We start from the raw sequence: 21,280 nt of genomic DNA, 5'->3' as shown, positions 1-21,280 counted from the left end.
AGTCAAAAATTCATTAATCTCATCCCGTGGCCGCCTACATTTTTCTTAGTCTCCGTCCCCCTGAGTGAGAATACCTACAGTTTGTTCAGCTGTCACTCTGGAGTCTTCTAACAGGCTCCCTGTGGGGGGGTGCGGTGGGGCCTTTTATCTCAGGGCTTTGTCTGAAGTTGCAGTAGCTCCCTGGGCATTTGCAAAGCCTGGGGCCAGGAGTTCAAATCCAAGGAAAGTTCCCCTCATAGATCGCACGTTAGGGATGCCAAGCCCAGGGCTTGGAACACAAATGACCAGAGCACGTTGCCACTGCCCTTTATCTGAAAGGACAGAGCTGCTGGGATGGAGACGAGGATGGTGGTGATTAACTCAGCTTTTGATATCTGACATGTTTTGAAGTAGGAAACATACGCAATGTGCATTAACTTGCATCCTACTGGTACTGGATTCTTTTTTTTTTTTTTTAAGATTTTTTTGACGTATATCATTTTTAAAGTCTTTACTGATTTTATTACAACATTGTTTCTGTTCTGTGTTTTGGTATTTTGGCCATGAGGCATGTGGGATCGTAGCTCCCTGACTGGGGCTTGAACCCACACCCCTTGATTGGAAGGTGAAGTCTTGACCGCTGGACCACCAGGGAAGTCTCAGGATCCTTTTCATGTGTGCATTCTCCATATACGTGACAAGAAGGTGACGTGACTTGACAAAAAAAGTAGACCTCATCTCAAATGCCATCCTGAACAGTGACAGGAATACAAAGCCCACCCTCACAAGTTTTGTCAACAGAGTTACATGAGTCTTTTCACATGACATGGATTTTCCATTAGCCCTTTTAAATAATGTCACATTAACTGGGACCATCAGAAGAAAGATTGTCTAGGAGTATTTCTCTTTGGGAGTCTGAGTTACTAAGGGAGACAATACCACCTTCAGAATGCAAAATGCTGAGAATCTTAAAAGACTTAAAAATAAAGCAAGGACATATGGAAGCAACAGCAGGTCTTATGCTTAGACTGGAAATCAGTGCAGACCGCAGGGCGCCTGGAGCTTGGTTCCTCTCCCAGCTCTGCCAGGCTCCTCTCTGCTGTCCACCGGGACGATTCCTCTAAAGGCAGGGAGGGGTGAGAGTCCTCTCCCTTCTAGTTTTGTTGAGTAGGGATGGCAAAGCTGTTTCTTTTATCATTTAAGCATTCCTGTGTGTGCTTGCTCAGTTGTTAAGTTGTGTCCCACTCTTTGCGACCCCGTGGACTGTAGCCCACCAGACTCCTCCATCCATGGGATTCTCCAGGCAAGCACACTGGAGTGGGTTGCCATTCCCTTCTCCAGAGGATCTTCCCCACCCAGGGATGGAACGCATGTCTCCTGCATCACCTGCATTGGTGTGAGAATCCTCTATCACTGAGTGAGTCATCTGGGTAGCCCATCATTTAAGCATAGAATAGCTTTAATGAAACAATACAGGATTGATTGAGTCTCTCTACTCTAACCCAACAATTGCTTTTCTTTCTCCAAATTTAATTCATAGCTTTATTCCCCATGTACATTTTTTCAAGTTGTTGCCATATTGCCTATGTGATTTTACGATTTGCTTTTAGGAAAGGAAAACTTTAGTAACATTATTTCAGGGACATTTTCCATGTCGTTACAAAGGTTTCAGGTTGATCATGTTTAATGATTGAATAATTCCCCATTGACCAGATGCTTCATAATATATAAGCCAATTCCCTTGCTGTTGGACATTTAGGAAAACTATTGTTTTTGGCAGGTTTCTGCTTCTGCAGAACTCCCAGCTGTGTGGGCTGAGATGGAAAAGATCAATCCAGGGCAAGCCAAGATGGGATGCTGGGGAGCACGTGGACAGGATGCCAAAATCTAGTCCAAGGAGCAGAAGTGGGGTTGGGAGGGAATCAGGGTTAGATTTCAGACTCATAGAGAAGGAACTTATTTTCCCACTCCTTCTTGTTTTACTCCTTTATTTCCTTTTATCTCTACTCTACAATCTTATTCCTCTTACTCTTCCATAAATAACTATTCCAAAGTGTTTTCCAAAAGCAGCTCTCCAGAGCTCATTTGTGATTCCAGGGAGGGTCACTGGGCAGGCTTTCTGCAGGGCTCCTGCCAGGGTGGGGATGAGGAGTGGGGAAACCCTGGGCAGAGGTGCTGAGTGGATAACATTACTTCTGCTGAAGTTTTCCTTCCAGTAGATAAAAGATATGGCCTTTACAACCAGCTTTATCATTCATGGAGTTGGGCTAAACTATAGTAATAGAAGACATCAAACATCTAGTGACCAAGGACAAGGAGTCTACGTCTTCATCTCCTGGTGATACAAGGCCCGTATTCAGGTCAGGGGATGGCTCTCCCTCATGGGATCACACTGCTCTGCTCTCTTCAACATGTGACCAGTAGGATCTCTGAGGTTCACCATTCCTGCCCACAAGAAGGCAAGAGAGAATGAAGGAGTGTGGATGGGAGGTTGTATAGGCTTGGTCTGCAAGTGGAGCTATTACACCCATTCTCATCCCAGAGCCTCCCAACTTCAAGGGAGCCTAGAAAATGTGATTTCCTAAAGACAGAGAACAGATTTGGGGGGTTGTTAGTGATATCTGGGATTCCCAGGTGGTGCTAGTGGTAAAAATCTGGCTGCAACATAGGAGATGGGGGTTCAATCCCTGGGTCGGAAATATCCCCTGGAGGAGGGCATGGCAACCCACTCCAGTGTTCTTGCCTGGGAAATCCCATGGACAGAGGAGCCTGGAGGGCTACAGTCCATAGGGTTTCAAAGAGTCGGACACGACTGAAATGACTTAGCATACACGTAGTGACATCTGTACTGTCAGTAGTATCTGTGTGCTTGGTTGCTCAGTCGTGTCCAGCTCTTTGCGACCCCATGGACTGTAGACCGCTGGGCTTCTCTGACCATGGGGATCTCCAGGCAAGAATACTGGAGTGGGTTGCTGTGCCCTCCTCCAGGAGATCTTCCCAACCCAGGGATAGAACCCAGGTCTCCCGCGTTGCAGGCGGCTCCTTAACCATTTGAGGCACCAGGGAAGTCCTAGAAGTATCTGAGACATTATTCATGTACGTATTGTTTATTTGCGGTACCAGGTCTTCACTGCAGCATGTGAGATCTTTAGTTGCAGCATGTGAATGAACTCTTAGTTGCAGCATGTGGGATCTAGTTCCCTGACCAGGGATCAAATCTGGGCCTCATGCATTCGGAGCACAGAGTCTTAGCCACTGGACCACCAGAGAAGTCCCTATTTGAGACATTCTGACAAAGGAGAACTTTGTCTTATTCCTCAACCGGTTTAGAATTTTTGCCAAGAAGGGTGCTGTTTGAGAATCTCTAGAAAGTCTCCAACAGAAATTATTTTGGTGATGAAACGGTATTAATGATATGAGTATACTTTCTCAGTGATATTTGTTGGAATGGAGGAGGAGGGTTGGGGAAAGTGAGAAAAAGAGAAGTGGAAAATATTCCTGTGTAGTGAGTCTATGTCGGAGAAGGCAATGGCACCCCACTCCAGTACTCTTGCCTGGAAAATCCCATGGACGGGGGAGCCTGGTAGGCTGCACTCCATGGGGTCGCGAAGAGTCAGACATGACTGAGCAACCTCTCTTTCACTTTTCACTTTTATGCATTGGAGAAGGAAATGGCAACCCACTCCAGTGTTCTTACCTGGAGAATCCCAGGGATGGGGTCGCACAGAGTCGGACATGACTGAAGTGACTTAGCAGTTAGCAGCAGTGAGTTTATGTAAAAGTCATGAAGTCATACTCTCCATGGGACCACATTCACTGTCCTTACAGGGGCGCCTCTTTATCATTCTTGACAGTCCACAGATAGACATTTCAATTGCATGGGTCAGCTTGTATTCTTTAGTTAGTAATTTTAAACTCCACATTTTCTACCCCTCTATATACTTCACATTCATTCATTGAATCAAAATTTTATTGGGTTCATGAAACAACTTATTTTCTAATACAACTAGCAGTTATCAACAGTCAAAGGATATCAGTGTTTCAAAATAAATCTGAATTTATTAGAATTAAAGATGAACAATGGCTGGTAGAATTCTTTTGGAATAGGAGAGGTGATGCAAAAGGTTGATAAAATTTCATCATGAAACAGTGTCTATTCTAGTGCAACGAGGAGACACAAAACAGTCAAAGGATATCAAAGTTTTGAAATAAGATACATTTTAAATTATTAGATTTAAAGATAAATTATGGATTGTCTAATACTTTTAGACTGGAAGAGGTGATTGAAAAAAATGATGAAATAAAATTTGACAAAGAAAATCTAAGAGTGCTCAAGTTCTAAAAATAGGTCGGGCAACCAAGTGGTTAAAAAAGAAATACTTTCTTTGTAAAAGTTGGACTAATGGTGGATCACAGAGAAATGATTAGATAGAGCATCCTGTAACAGTCCAAGAGGGTATTCACCAACAGCAGTCTTTAGGAGCCAGGAAGAGAAGAAACTCTTTTTTGTATTTCTCTACCTGTCCTAGCTGACTTTCTTGCCGAAGTCCTGTACTGATTTTGAAGCCCCTTATACTTATTAAGCAGCAATAAGAGGCCCTGTAAGCTCAAACTTGGCAGCTCCATCTGGACTATGTGACCCCTCACCACACAGGCTGCTGGGAATTCTGAGTGTATGAACAAGAGTCATCCCAGTGGTCATCTCTCCTGGGTACCAGGTGGGGGCCAGGCACTGGGTGAACCACTTCACGTGCAGTATTACATTTCATTTTCATAGCCTCCCCCAGAGTAATGCTTTTCCCATACTGCGTGTTAGTAAAACTGGGGTTCAGTTTACCGAGCTTTCCTGAGATTACATGGCAAATAAGGGTAGGTTGGGCCTAAGAAGCCAGGGTCATTAATACCTGACCTTGAGCGTGAACAGTTATGCTGTACTGCATTTCTTTAGGACCACAAAGCCCTCAAGTTACAATATGAACACCCTCATTTGTTTTTATAAACATATTGTCTTCATTTTAACTCTCCTTCCCGTGTCCCTAAAACCAACACAGAATCATTTAATGGCTGTCTTCTGAGGTCCTTGCCATCCAAAGTGTTCATGATGAAGCCAAGTGATTTGAGGAAACCTTTCACATCTGCAAAATGGGGTCTTTTTCATTTTAAATGAGATGTTGTATAATGAATCACTTTGTAAACTGAACACTTCAATAGAAATGATTGCTGTTTCTGCTACATGGACAAGACTGGAAACATATAAGTATCTTGTGAAAAATTTTAGAATGAAAAACAAGCATTTTGGTGAAGAAATACTTTCAAAACCCTTATAGGTCCCTTCATGGGTATGTGTGTGTATGTTTTTGTCCAGTTGCTTTATCTACTTATTTATGCATTGCTGGCTTTTTTGGTGAGAGTTCTCTGTCCACCATTTCTCATCTGAGCCTCTGGGATCATGTGTAATCCAACTGGAGAGTAAATTTCAGTAGACAATCAGCAATAAGATTTTGTGGTTTTGGTTCAAAGACTTTTCTACAGGGGTGAAATTCTTCTTCTGCAAACGAAAAGCTGCTAATTGGCTAGCAGGGAATTGGACTGGTCTTAGTTTTCATCAAGGCTTAACTCCTTTAGCCTCTGGTATTATACTCTTAGTCTGAAATTGATCACTGTGGTAAAATAAACACACTCCTCTTATTTTCTGAAGTGGTTTAGCCCGGTTATCTTAAGTGTCAGGACTGTCATTTTAAAAGTTCAAGAACTCTTTAGGTCCCAGGAAGGATTTGTGGATCCTATTCTTAAAAGGTGAAACAGAAGTCATTTATTAAATGTCATTATTAACAAAACAGTTTTCATGAGTGTTTAGATCGACTGAGAAAAGGTGTGCTGGGTTTTCTCAGAGAGGAAAGGACGGAACACAGTTGGAAACAGCCTAGAGGTTGAGAAATCACAGCTCCCTCTATCTCCAAATCTTTCCTGATCCCTGTGCCTAAGCACAAATAAAAGTGCAGATTTCTCTCCAACAGAGCAAACTGCCTTTCTAAGTCCGGCCGCAAACTCATACTTCATGGGGAACGGAAGAGCCCAATCTGTGAAGAGCGATGTCTTGCCGGGGCTCTTGGTTTCCCGTCTTCCGGTGGGATTTGGTTTCTGGAAGAGGTGCCCGCCTTGCATCTCACTTTCTTTAGCCGGATGCTTGTGTGTGAGACGTTGTTTGTAGCATCAGTCAAACCTTCAGCCAAATTCAGCAGCGTTCCCATGGAGACCATTGACCGAGCAGGGTGTGAATTGAATCAGCCCGTGGTCCCCAGAGCTTGCTGTGCTGCTGTAGCGGTGAGCCTGGTGGTCTGTACCAAGCCCAGCATCTCCATGATTAGTGCCATCAATTTCTTTCCTTCCGCCCACCAGTCTCCTCTCCTCACTGTCCCCGAGGGTGTTGTAATCAGCTTTTCATCAACTGTCTGTAACACTGCAGTAGCCCCCTAACTGGGTTCCCTCATTCTATTCCTGTTCTCCTACAACCTGTTTTCCACTCAGTAGCCGGAATAATCCTCTGAAAATACAAATCCAATAGTGTAAAATGGCGTAGCCAGTGTGGAAAGTAGTATGGCCGTTCTTCAAAAAGTTCAACATAGGATTACCATGGGAAAATGACATGTAGTCATGTTACTCTCAGGACATCTTACTGAACCACACTATATAAACCACCCCCACCCCTTCTATTCTTTTATCCTAGGTCATCCTAGTTTCCTGCATAGCACTTATCATTCCCTGACATTATTTTGTATATATATTTGTCTGTTCACTGTCTTCCCAGCTGGAAGGTTAGATCAGTGAGATCAAAGATGTCTGTCCTTTTCATCACTGTGTCCCCAGTGCCTGATTCCAACGAATATTTGTTGAATGAATAATCAATGGATGAATAAACGAATGAGTGAACCACTGCTCCGAGGAAATGCAGTAATAGTATTAGAAGGTGTGAAGCAGAGGACAGATGACTTCTGTGTCCAGACAGCGATGAAGCGGCTGGTGGCTGTGGTCCGTTACACAACGAGTTCAGTAGTTCAGCATTCTCCCCAGCTCCCCCAACCTCAGACTCAACCTAGCTTAAGGCCACCCCTGGTGTTTGGGGACCCTGAGGAGAAGGACTATTATCACCTTCTCTTGTTGCCTACACTGCCTGACATTCTTCAGTTTACACTTTCCACTTCGCATCCCCTGTCTGGATCTCTGCCTCTCAGCTTGGGTTTCAAAGAATTAAAATCTGAGCCTACCATCTACACCTCTCTGACATAGGCAAGCTCAGTTGCTTACAGATGATGGATGCGATTATCACCACCTTTAGCTGAGATGCTTGCCGCTTCACTGAATTTTGTTTGAAAAAAGGAGACGATGGCTATTTTTTCTTTCCACCTTGGGCTCTAATTTTCATGAAATGTTTGCCTCTTCTCCTGTCTTGGACTCTTGAGGGAGGGGCAAACATGTTCTCAGTTCAAACCTTAACCTTGGCTTTGACCCTTCAGCTCTGTCTCCCAGGCCCAAGTGACTCTTCACACGCAGCTGGACTATTCTTTAATACCTATTTAATGCGCCAGAGCTGTTCCTACAATAATAGTCACTACACCTCCAGGAATCTGCCCGCATCCACACCAGAACAGTTGTGATGACCTGTCAACCTTCCCAGGGGTCATTTTAGCTTTGTTTTGGTTGTGACATGGGATCGGGATCTGGGAGTCCTCACTGGTGTCCAGGTGGCTGTCCGGCCAGATACATTTGTACTTGGAAAGCTGAACACACATATGGCTGAGTGGGGCTTGGTTGTTTTGTTTTGCTTCATTTTTCTCCCCCCTCAGAAGCTTTTGTTCCACCTCTTAAAGCCACAGACTAGACTCAGGCTCTTCCCCCATTATTTTAATATGAGTTATCGTTGAAAACCCATGAAATTATGTTTTTAAATGTGGAGGTTATTGGGATCCTTTTTTGGCCAAGTGAGAACTGTTTTCTAGGGGAAAAGATATTTAAGATGAGACCAGAGGAGGAATAGGTCTCATCTGAGGGAAGGGGAAGGGAGGATCCATAGGAGGTCTGCAATCCACTTTGAGTTAACATTTTGAGAAAGGTGTAAGGTCTTGTCTCGGTTCATTTTCTTGCATATGGATGTCCGGTGCCTCCAGCACTATTTGTTCAAAGGACAACCTCTCTCCATTGAATTGCATTTGCTTTTTTTGATCAAAGAAAAGTTTATATTGTGTGGGCATATTTCTGTGGTCTCTATTTTGTTTCGTTTTGCCTATTCTTTCATCAGTATTATACTGTCTTGATTACTGTGTAGCTTTACAGTAAATTAGGTAATGTCAGTCCTTGTACTTTGTTCTTCTTCAGTACTGTTGGCTACTCTGAATTTTTTATCTTCCCATGCAAACTGTAGAGTCAATTTATTAATATCTACAAAATAACTCTTTGGGATTTTGATCTAAATTTCATTAAGTCTACAGATCAGGTTGAGAAGAACTGACATCTTAAGAATGTTGAGATTTCCTGTCCATGAGAAGAATATCTCTTTATTCACTTAGATTTCCTCTTCATCCTTTATCATAGTTTTATAGTTATCTTCATATAGAATTATATCTATTTTGTTAGATTTACACTTCAGTTCAGTTCAGTCGTGTCTAACTCTTTGTGACCCCATGGACTGCAGCATGCCAGGTCTCCCTGTCCATCACCAACTCCCGAAGTTTACTCAAACTCATGTCCATCGAGCTGGTGATGCCATCCAGCCATCTCATCCTCTGTCATCCCCTTCTCCTCCTGCCCTCAATCTTTCCCAGCATCAGGGTCTTTTTCAATGAGTCAGTTTTTTGCATCAGGTGCCCAAAGTATTGGAGTTTCAGCTTCAGCATCAGTCCTTCCAATGAATATTCAGGACTGATTTCCTTTAGGATGGACTGGTTGGATCTCTTTGCAGTCAAAGGGACTCTCAAGTCTTCTCCAACACCACAGTTCAAAAGCACCAATTCTTCAGCGCTCAGCTTTCTTTATAGTCCAACTCTCACATCCATACATGACCACTGGAAAAACCATAGCTTTGACTAGATGGACCTTTGTTGGCAAAGTAATGTCTCTGCTTTTTAATATGCTGTCTAGATTTCACTTAAGTGTTTTATTTTTGGAGGGTGTTGATTTAAATGGTGTTGTGTTTTTAGTTTCAAATTCCAGTTGTTCATTACCATTATATAGGAAAGAAATTGACTTTTGTATGTTAACCATTGGGCTTCCTGGGTGGCTCAGAGGTAAAGAATCTGCCTGCCAATGCAGGAGACACAGGAGATGAAGTTTCAATCCCTGATGCAGGAAGATCCCCTGGAGGAAGAAATGGCAAGCCACTCTAGTTTTCTTGCCTGGAAAATCCCATGGACAGAGGAGCCTGGTGGGCTACAGTTCATGGAATCACAAAGAGTTGGACATGACTGAGCAACTAAGCGCGCAAACACACACACACACACACACACACACACACACACACATGTTCACCATTAAGTAGATGTTAGCAGCAGTGTTTTTTATAGATTTTTTCCTATCAAGGTGAGGAAATTCTCTCTATTCATAGTTTGCTGAAGAATTTTGTCATGAATGGATGTTAGATTTTTATCGAATGTCAGAGAAAAATCTAATGAATGTTAGTTTTTTTCTATATCTATTGATACCATCATATGATTTTTCTTCTTTAGCCTGATGTGATGGATTATATGAATTGATTTTTTAATTCATATCTGGGAAAAATCCGATTTGATCATGGTTTATGATCTTTTTACACAGTTTTGCTAGAATTTTCTTGAGGATTTTTACATCCATGTTAACAAGAGATATCGGTCTGTAATTTTCTTTTTCTGTAGTTCTTTTGCTATAAGAACAATGTTGGCCTTATCAAATTAATTAGTATCATTAATTAATAACCTATTTTCTGGAACAAGTTGCTGAGAATTGGTATTAAATTCTCTTTGAAGTGTTTGATAGAATTCAACATTGAAACCATCTAGGCCTGGTGCATTCTGTTTCAGGAAATTATTAATTTTTGATTTAATTTCCCTAATAAATATCAGCTTATTCAGTGTATCCCTTTCTCCTTGTGTGAGTTCTTGTATCTTTTAAGAACTTGGCTTGTTTCCTCTAGGTTATAAAATCTGTGAGAATAGAGTTCTGTATAATATTCCTTTATTACTCTTTCCCCCTTTTATTATCCTTTTAATGTACATGGAATCAGTATTCTCTCATTTGTGATAATAGTAATTTGTGTCTTTTATTTCTAGTTAGGGATTCATCAATTTTATTAATATTGATATTTTCAAGGAAAACTTTTGGTTTTACTGATGCCCTCTATTAATTTCCTGTTTTCAATTTTGTTGAGTTTTGCTCTATTTTTTATTTCTTTTATTCCATTTAAAATTGAATTTAATTGTTTTCTTTTTCTAGTTTCCCAAGGTAGAAGCTTACATTATCGAGTTTAGATCTATCTTTTTTTCCTAATACATCCTTTCATTTCCCTCTAAGCACTGCTTTTGCCACATTCCACAAGCTTTGATATTTTATTTTCATTTTCAATGAGTTCAAAATATTTAAAAATTTCTCTTGAGAATTTTCTTTGACCCAGGTGTTATTTAAAAGTATGCTGTTTGATTTCCAAATAGCTGGGAATTTTCCAGTCACCTTTCTGTTTTTGATATCTAGTTTAATTCCAGTGTGGTCTGAGAACATCATTTGTTTGATTTCTGCTCTTTCAAAATTGTTAGGATGTGTTTTGTAGCCCAGATGGGGTCTGCTTTGGTGGATGTTCCATGTGATCCTGAGAAAAAATGTATATTCTACCGTTGTTGGACGAAGTAGTCTAAAAACATCAATTAGATTCAGTTGATTGATGGCGCTGTTCAGTTCAACTGTATCCCTACTGATTTTCTGTCCGTCGGATCTTGTGATTACTGATAGAAAGAGGATAGGTTTTAAAAAACACATGTCCTTTGTATTTTAGCCATCCTAATGAGTATGTAGCTATATCTCACTGTTGTTTTTATTTATTGTTTCATTTTAAAACAATCTCAAACTTTCAGAAAATTTCCAAATACAGTACAAAGATTTTTTTTTCTCTCTCTCCTGAACTATTTGAGAGTAAGTTGCTTATCTAATGTTCCATCATTTTTGTACACTTTAGGGTGTATTTCCTACAAACAAGGACATTTTTGAACATCAACACAATACAGCCATATACACCAGGCTCTCAGATCCTCTCAGTCAACAGTGCTAAGGAATATACCTATACATATGCCTGTAGGTATATCTGTTATATCTGTGTTTATTTCCTTATATGCCTCCATGTCTCCATCTATCTATCTATCTCTCTGTTGTTTAGTCACTAAGTCGTGTCCAACTCATTGCAACCGCATGGACTGTAGCCCGCCAGGCTCCTCTGTCCATGGGATTCTCCAGGCAAGTATACCCGAGTGGATCGCCATTTCCTGCTCTAGGGGATCTTCCTGACCCAGCAATCTAACCCTAATTCCAGCACTGGTAGGTGGATTCTTTACCACTGAGCCACCAGGGAAGCCCCATCTATCTACCTACCTATTTTAAAAATACTAAATTCATTCCTACCTTCAGTTTCCAATCCAGCACGTCAGGGTTCAATCTAGTTTTCTCCCTTTTCATTCCAGCACTTCCCACAGTTCTCATCCCACCCCAGCCCTGATACCTGGGGCCACTGCAGCTCCTTGCCACCCACATGTTGATGTTGACGCTGATCTTCCTTGGTCCCACCTAATGGTTTTTGTACTGAATATTCAGAAAAGGAAGGGGAGGGAAGAACATGGGGGGATGTAGAGAAATGAATGAATAGCTTTGGCAGAGACTTAGGAAATAGTGATGGAATTCCAGTTGAGCTATTTCAAATCCTAAAAGATGATGCTGTGAAAGTGCTGCACTCAATATGCCAGCAAATTTGGAAAACTCAGCAGTGGCCACAGGACGGGAAAAGGTCACTCTCCATTCCAATCCCAAAGAAAGGCAATGCCAAAGAATGTTCAAACTACCACACAATTGCACTCATCTCACATGCTACTAAAGTAATGCTCAAAATTCTCCAAGTCAGACTTCAACAATGCGTGAACCATGAACTTCCAGATGTTTAAGCTGGTTTTAAAAAAGGCAGAGGAACCAGAGATCAAATTGCCAACATCCACTTGATCATTGAAAAGGTAAGAGAGTTCCAGAAAAACATCTACTTCTGCTTTATTGATTATGCCAAAGCCTTTGACTGTGTGGATCACAATAAACTGTGGAAAATTCTGAAAGAGATGGGAATACCAGACCACCTGACCTGCCTCTTGAGAAATCTGTATGCAGGTCAGGAAGCAATAGTTCTATAGGACATGGAACAACAGACTGGTTCCAAATAGGAAAAGGAGTACATCAAGGCTGTATATTGTCACCCTGCTTATTTAACTTATATGCAGAGTACATCATGAGAAGTGCTGGGCTGGATGAAGCACAAGCTGGAATCAAGATTACCAAGAGAAATATCAATAACCTCAGATATGCAGATGACCACTCTTATGGCAGAAAGTGAAGAAGAACTAAAGAACCGCTTGATGAAAGTGAAAGAGGAGAGTGAAAAGTTGGTTTAAAGCTCAGCATTCAGAAAACTAAGATCATGGAATCTGGTCCCATCACTTCATGGCAAATAGATGGGGAAGCAGTGGAAATAGTGGCAGACTTTATTTTTTGGAGGCTCCAGAGTCACTGTAGATGGTGACTACAGCCATGAAATTAAAGATGCTTACTACTTGGAAAAAAAGTTATGACCAACCTAGACAGCATATTAAAAAGCAGAGACATGACTTTGCCAACAAAGGTCCATCTAGTCAAAGCTATGATTTTTCAAGTAGTCATGTATGGATGTGAGAGTTGGACTGTAAAGAAAGCTGAGTGCCGAAGAATTGATACTTTTGAACTGTGGTGTTGGAGAAGAGTCTTGAGAGTCCCTTTGACTGCAAGGAGATCCAACCAGTCCATCTTAAAGGAAATCAGTCCTGAATATTCATTGGAAGGACTGATGTTGAAGCTGAAACTCCAATACTTTGGCCATCTGATGCAAAGAGCTGACTCATTGGAAAAGACTCTGATGCTGGGAAAGATGAAGGCAGAAGGAGAAGGGGATGACAGAGAATGAGATGGTTGGGTGGCATCACTGACTCAATGGACATGAATTTGAGTAAACTCCAGAAGTTGGTGATGGATAGGGAGGCCTGGTGTGCTACACCTCATGGGGTCGCAAAGAGTCAGACAAAACTGAGCAACTGAACTCAACTGAACTGAACTAGAGGATAGTGTAAATAGGACTTGATGGGGGATGAGATGTGGAGGAGAGGAGGCCCGGAGTGACAGGTGATGCTCAGGGATGATTTAGATAGAGAACAGAAAACAGGAAGAGGTTTGGGGAATGTGTGGGAGTGGAATGGACATGGTAGAAATTGGGCTCAAGAGGGAAATCTGGCTTCAAACACCCCTTGGCTGTTCAGATTATATCTAATATTTAAAGATGTGGAAGTGGGGTGGTACTTTCCCAGCAACATATGTCAATTAAAAGAGAAGAAACCCTAGAGAAGAAGTCTATAGGGCGCTCTAATTAAGAAGTGGGCAGAGAATAGGAGTAAACTATGATAGAGAAGGAGGAGCTTGTAGAGTGTCAGGGAAGTCTAGGGAAGGAGGTCCGCTGAGAGTCACGCTGTCAACAGGTCAAGGTTGGATGCAGATGGAAACATACCTCCTGGATTCAGCCATGGGGCCATTAGTGACTGTCACTGTCAGTCAAGTAGATGGGAGTGTTGATGGCGGGGGCAGTTGATTGAAAAGGGAATGCCAATTCAGAAAGTGCGTAGTGACTGTCCCAGGAAATTTGTGAATCCTCAGAGAAAAATAAGAGTCTAAGTATGTAGGGGACTGTCAAGGCTGATGAGAGAAATACGCAAGTTATAATATTGTTGGAATGTGTTGAAGACCCAGGGATGAGGGGAAATAAATACTATGGGTCTCTGATGAGGTTAGAGGTCAATTATTGTCATACTTGAGGGAGAGAAAACATCACCTAGAAAACTTTAAAAGTACACCAGTCTTGGATGCTAAATCTAGAGATTCTGCTTTTGAAGGACTGGATTAGGGCTTCTGTGCCCTGTGGAGCCTTCTGTACCTGGGCGATAATGATGCTGGCATTTCACAGATGATACTTTGAGAAGCGAGAGAAGATAAACGGATGGAGAGCACAATGGTTGGTAATCCTCTGCAGACAGAAAAAAAGAGACGTGTTTCATCCATTATAACAGGAGCAGGAGTAAGCACATGTGTTGTCTGAAGACAGAACGTTTACTGATTCTTGTCTGGTGCATTCTACTTTCTCTCTGAAATAAGAGGTGCCTTTTCCCTTGAGAATGAGGGGTTAAAGAGTTTGAAGAGAGTGGCAAAGATCGGAAATACTTATGATGGAGCAAGGGAGATTGTGTACTACTGAAATAAAGAAGGATTTCTGAGGAGTTTGAGAACTGAGTTGAGGTTTATAAATTATGAATTTATAGCCTGAATTGTTTTCACTTGTCTCAGAGTCTGATATTCTAGGGTGAGCACCGAGAGAGTGGTGGGCTGGATGGTTCTAGGGTTTGTGTTTTGCCAGGTGTGAAAGATGATGTAGTAGAGTTGCATTTAGTCCCAAGAAAATTGTTGAGATGATGAAATCCAAGGTCACCAAGAGAAGAAGTAAAGACAGGACTCTAATGAAGAGAAGAGAGATGAGTCAAGGGGCAGAGGTCTCCGAGAAGCCGAGCATGGATGGACAGAGCTTTGTGGTCTTGGGGGGAAATTTTGATTGGAAGATTTGAGAGTTTTAGTTGTTCTGGGTGAAGCTAAACTGTGTAGGACGTGGTCATGAGAGTGAAATAATAAAGTAGAGTGGAGACAAAGGTCACTAGAGATGAAACGTGTCAAGAAAGTTAGAAGCCAAGGTCTTTCCTTGGTGGGTTGTCTCCACCAGTTTTACCTTTTCAGCACACTAGAAATGGGACATGTCAAATTACACGTCTTATTTTTTCTCTGAATGTGCATTTAAATCAGTGCATTGCTTCTGGAAAGAATGAACCTCTTCAGTGTGACCTCTAATGACAGGACATCTTTGTTATTTTAAGGAACACACAAGCTCAGAAATCAGATACTTAACCTTACTCTGCTTGAGGGAAGAGCAGCTTAGATAAAGGTATTAATTTGCAGTAGCATTCCTGTCCTTATTGTGCATCACTTAAAAATGGCCCCATCATTGTGCTTTTATAAATATGATCATCAGACCCCTTGCCTTAAAATCATTGGGGGTGATCAGAGGGGGTGACCCCTACTCCTGGGTCAGCCCTAGACCTGTTAGTACAGTTTACTAGAGTGGGAGGGGGCTGAGTTGGGTGGTGCTGGATTCTGTATTTTAACTAGATCTTCAGAGGACTCATGCACACATTCAAATAGACATACACGCACTCTAATAGACGTACATGTGTGTACTTGAGTCCATGTGCTTGCTGTGTGCCAGGAGTGTGTAAGTCTGTGTTGTTGATGCACAGGATTCATGCACAGACCTACATTCTCTGAAATGTGCCCACTTGCTTCACTGAGGCACATTTTCATTCTCGCAACTATTGCTCCATTTGTGTGCATGTGTGTGTGCTTAGTCATGTCCATGGACTGTAGCCTGCCAGGCTTTTCTGTCCACTGAATTTCCTATTCAAGAATACTGGAGTGGGTATTCCCTTCGCCAGGGGATCTTCTGGACCCAGGGATCGAACCCAAGTCTGCTGCATTGGCAGGCAGATTCTTTAGCACTGTGCCACCTGGGAAGCCGAACTGCTAATACATAGAATAGAGACAGCTATGAAATGCCTTCCTGCTTGTTACTATGTGGAATACAGAATACTCTCTAGGGGATTTTAAGCAAATATTTTTTTTACAGATTTTATCTTTGGTTGAATTACAGAGCTTGATTCCATGATATCCACCCCTAGTGAGGGCATAATCTTGGAACTCTTAAAAAATAAATATCACATTCACTCATTGTTTTTAATGAAACTGTGTGTTCGTCCAGGGTGAACTGGTAAAGAAGAATTTCAGGTTTCCAAATGTCACAAAAAGGACAACACCACAGCCTGCTTTGAGAAGAAACCAAATGTTCTAATTAACATTTTTATCTTTGACATTTCCTGACTGCCTTTATGTGTCCCCGGGGCTATTATTGTAGTTTAACTTTTAAAAATAAAATTCCCATATTCACTCTTACCCCGATTTTTATAGGCAGTTAATCTCAGATAGTTCATCTGCTTCGTTGATTTACATTGCTAATGTCACTTAAGAGAGGTAATCAGAATGCTTACAACATTTTGCTCTGTTTAGCTTAGTGCTACAATTGTCTGAGATAAAAGTACCAGTTATTCTGTTCCAATAACAAACTCAGTAAATTTTTTTCTTGGGGTTAATGTATTCTCTTATTTCAGTTTTCCTTCCACTCTTCGTCTTCATTTCCAAAAAGCATCACATTTATTCCTATGCTTGGTTTCCTATTCAGCATCTGGGTATGGCCATTGACATCTATCAAGTTCTCAGTAACTTATTTGAAAGTTCTCCAGCTTCCCTTGCCCCTTATATTTTTGAAAGGATTCATAAAAAACCTGAAAAGATGGAGTTATAACAAGTTTACATTTTGCAGCTGGTTTGCATGTCATAGAGCAAGTTGTGGTGTGATAGTAAAAGAAAAAGAAGGTGGAAGGAATAAAATCATCATTTATTGTGCAATGCTTTATGCTGGAGTCTGTGCTAAATGTGCCATATCTTATTTCATTTAATCCTCAATGAAATTTTGGAAGTTGGGCTTGTGATTACTACTTTTAAAGGTTAAGAACTAGGTAAGACTCTAAGAAATTAAAGTCATTCACTCAAGTTCTCCTTTTTCATCAAGTATGCCCCCCGAGCCACTTATATTTTCAATATCTATCTTTCCCAGCCAGATTCTTTCCCTTATGACATAATGTATTAACAATCTCAGAACCTAAAAAATCAAGTCTTCCTTCAACTGTAATTTGTAGCATTTGTTTTCCTCACAGTTAATGGCCTTGAAGGAGCTGGCTATGTTCTTAGTTTTTACTCCTAACATCTTTACACCTGCAGCAATCTGACTTTAACGTCAACCTTCCAGCATTTTTGTGCTGTGCTGTGCTTAGTCGCTCAGTCGTGTCCAACTCTTGGCGACCCGGTGGACGGTAGCCCTCCAGGCTCCTCTGTCCATGGGATTCTCCAGGCCAGAATGCTGGAGTGGGTTGCCATGCCCTCCTCCAGATCCTAGCAGTTAAGCACATGCATTAGCACAAAACCATCATCTACGCTGGTTCTCACCTGGCCTGCACGCTTTCGGTGTTGACTATGTTTGACTCACTAGCGTGTTTGTTAGCCAGAGTAATTCAAGAAATTCAGCAGTGTTCATGGCACATGGGAAATGGCATTCTCTGTGTTAGGTGAGTGTGTGTGCTCAGTCGCTCAGTCGTGCCTGACTCTTTGTGACCCCCTGGACTGTAGCCCCCCAGGCTCCTCTGTCCATGGGACTGTCTCAGCAAGAAAGGTTGCTGTTTCCTCCTCCAGGGGATCTTCCTGACCCAGGAATTGAACCCGAGTCTCCTGTATTGGAAGGCGAATTCTTTACCACCGAGCCACCTGGGAAGCTGCCCCCCCCCCCCCCCGCCCCCGCCACGTGTTATTTTAACATCTTAAAACAGCATTTATATGGAAGGAAAAAATATATATATACACACATATACATATATATATGTATTTTTCTTCTGCGTATTATACTGTTTTAACATCTTAAAAAACATTCCTTTCTATCTGGGGAGAGACTGCTCCCCGCTGGGCTAACCAGTTCTTAGAGGTCAGCTAGGGCTCAGCTGGGAGCATGGCCTTAATATGTCAGCTAAGCAACCTGGAGCCTGGCTTCCTCTATCTGGCCCTGAACCCCAAGAGACGATACCTGAATTATCCAAGGGCCAGGTACCAGGCAGCTAGAGACCATCCCCTAGAGCCCAAAGCTTGCTGAAATGATCAAGCCAGCCAGCCCTAACCTGTTCACCTGTCCTGCTTCGTCTCTCCTGCAGAAACCCCAGTGAAGGCCATGGTCCAAGCCCTCCCCTGCTTCCTATCTTCTGCCTCCTGACCCCCCTGGCATTTTCCTAAGTGGCTCTGGGTGGTGTGCTCTGACTGCTGTCTCTAGGACCTATAAGTACAATAAACTTTGTTTTCCTGAACCACTCCTTTGTCTCCTCTTGAGGCCCCCAATGGCTGACTATCTCATTAAAAAATCCGACAGAAAGCCTCATTAAGTGTTAGATGTTGTTGATGTGTGGCAGTGATTGGTACTCCTGGGCATCTGTGAGCACAACGATCCGGGTCTCTATCCACCTTACAAATTTTACATTTTTAGTTTCTTTTATTAGTTTTTGTCTTTCTTTACTGTCCTTAGACTCAGGCAAGAGGAGTCCTTGCTCCAGGCTTCACCTTCACGTGAAAAAATCAGTTATATTGAGATGTGATACATGCACAATAGCATTCATTGATTATCTTTTGTTTTTACTATAAGATTACATAGTTATTTATTTTTTAATGAAAATATAATCCATTGACATAAGTAGAAACAATATAACATTCTAGATCTCAAGTGGCATGTTCATTTTATTTATAGCTCAATATGTATTTTTTTAAAGGTGTATTTATTTGTTTGATTGCATCTGGTCTTAATTGTGGTATGCAGGGCAGCATCTTTGATCTTGGTTGCAGCATGCAGGAGGATCTTTAGCTGTGGCATGGAAATTCTTCGCTGTGGGCATGCAGGATCTAGTTCCCTGACCAGGGATCAAACCCAGACCCCCTGCACTGGGAGTGTGGAGTCTTAGCCACTGGACCATCAGGGAAGTCCCTTAATATGTATTAAACTATACTATCTTTATATGTTCTTTTATATGCTTCAAGTATTATGTGATAGGAATGTAATTAATTATTTGATGTTTTGACAGGTATATAGACTCCTGTACTCGCCACCATAATCATGACATAGAGCATGTCTCTCGTCCCCCAAATGCCTCATGCCTCTTTGGAATAGTCTTCTCCTCTTCTTCTTGATCCTTGGCAGCCATTCATCTTCTCTCTGTCATTATAGTTTTGTCTTTTCTAAAACTGTGTACTCATGGAAACGACAGCATTTAATCTTTGGTATCTGGATTCTTTCACGTAGCATCAAGGTTTTGAGATTCATGCCTGTTGTGACACAGCAGTAATTTGTTCTTTTTTTTTTAGTAGCTAAGAAGTCTACAATTGGTGGCGCAGTGGTAAAAAATTCACTCGCCAACATAGGAGATCCAGGAGACCTGGGTTTGATCCCTGGATGGGGAAGATCCCCTGGAGAGGGAAATGGCAAGCCACTCCAGTATTCTTGCCTGGGAAATCCCATGGACGGAGGAGCCTGGTCAACTATAGTCCACAGGGTTGCAAAGGGTTAGACACAACTGAGTGAGTAAACAACATGAGAATTAATCCACCCCCTGTGACTCCTTCCTGGTCAGAGGTAGAGTCAAGGATGTAAGTCCGCCTCCTCAGGGAGTGGTCCCGCTCTGTCCCTTCTGCAGCAGCGCCCTTCCCACAGAGTGAGGACTTTGTGGGGCCAAAGGATAGCCTCACCCCACACGTGTGTTTTCCTCTATTCTAGCCCCTATTCTTGATTATCAGAAGCCAGGAACCTTCTATTTGAATAACACAGACTGACTTCTAGTCTGACCTTTCCCTGAATCATTTTCTTTTTTTAACTTTAAAAAAAAATATTCATTTTTACTTATCTGGCAGCATTGGGTCCTAGTTGTGACACGTGGGATCTTGGCTTCTGAACTCTTTGGTTGCGGCATGTGGGATCTAGTTCCCCAGCCAGGGACCAAACATGTACCCCCTGCAATGGGAGAGTCTTAGCCACTGGACCACCAGGGAAGTCCCATGGATCACTGATGGAGGACCTAAGAGTGGCTACTTGCTGGGGTGATGTGATCAAATGTCCACCTGTATACTGAGAGGCCCCTTGTGGTATCGGATGGATCCAGGGGTGGGAAACGAAGGGAATCTGAGCATCCGGGGTCAGTTCTCCCCAAGGACCACACCTTGGCATGGGAATTGCCAGTCCAAGAATTCTAAATGTAGGTTGGCATTCCAGAATGTTATGATAGTATGTTTTTCAAGGTAGGAGAATCAAGTGTTTTTTATTTAACACTGTGTTGGCTTAATGCGTAACTTTTAAGTCTTAGATGTTTGTATGTGGACCTTTGTACTTTTGCTCCAGACCTGGCAAATGTCAGGTGTGGGCTGACTTTTTGTCCTTACTACCCTCTAAATGTTTCTTTGTTTAAAAAAATATTTATTAATTTATTCGGCTGCATCAGATCTTGGTTGCAGTCTGTGGGATCTTTGGTGTTTGTTGCAGCATGCCAGCTCTTCATTGTGGCATGTGGGATCTGGTTCCCTGACCAGGGATTGAACCCGGGCCCCTGCATTGAGTGTGGAGCCTGAGCCTCTGGACCACCAGGGGAGTCCCTGTGTGTGCTTCTTGTGTCTGCCCTTTGTCCTCTTCCCTTATCACTCTCTAGATTGCATCTTCACCTCTGTTCCCCAAATTTCCACTAACAGAGTTAGAGGTTGATACAGGTATGCATTGTGAGTAGGTCCTACAGATTCAGTGGGTACGAGTGTACAGACAAGACTGGAAATGGCTTTCTGGGTGCAGGAGTGGAGCAGAAAGAGTACACACATAGGCAAAAGAGTATTAAACTATCTGAGAAGTTTGTGAATAAACCAGAAGGAGCTGAGCAGTGTAATGGGTGAGTCTGTACAGGCTCTAGAACCAGGTTGCCTGGGATCAAATTCTGTTCCTCCCGCAGGTAGCAAACCTGTGAGACCTTGGGTACGTTTCCTAATCCATTTGTACCTCAGTTTCTTTGTCTATACAATGGGTGTTATAATGGCAACCATCTCATAGACTTATTTTAAGAACCTATGATTCAATACTTATAAAATGATGCAAGAATGCCTGGGAAATAGGAAAATCTCAGTGCATTTTCGCTAATATATTAATGAGGTACATTTGCACGATTCAGGCTGGGATTTCCATATGTTTCTGTTGCATGTTTTAGAATTGGATAATCTTTACTTGCACATGTTAGAA

Source organism: Cervus elaphus, chromosome 32 (genome assembly GCF_910594005.1).
Source record: "Cervus elaphus chromosome 32, mCerEla1.1, whole genome shotgun sequence".
Classification (NCBI taxonomy): Eukaryota; Metazoa; Chordata; class Mammalia; order Artiodactyla; family Cervidae; genus Cervus; species Cervus elaphus.
Note: the sequence above shows the minus strand (reverse complement) of the source record.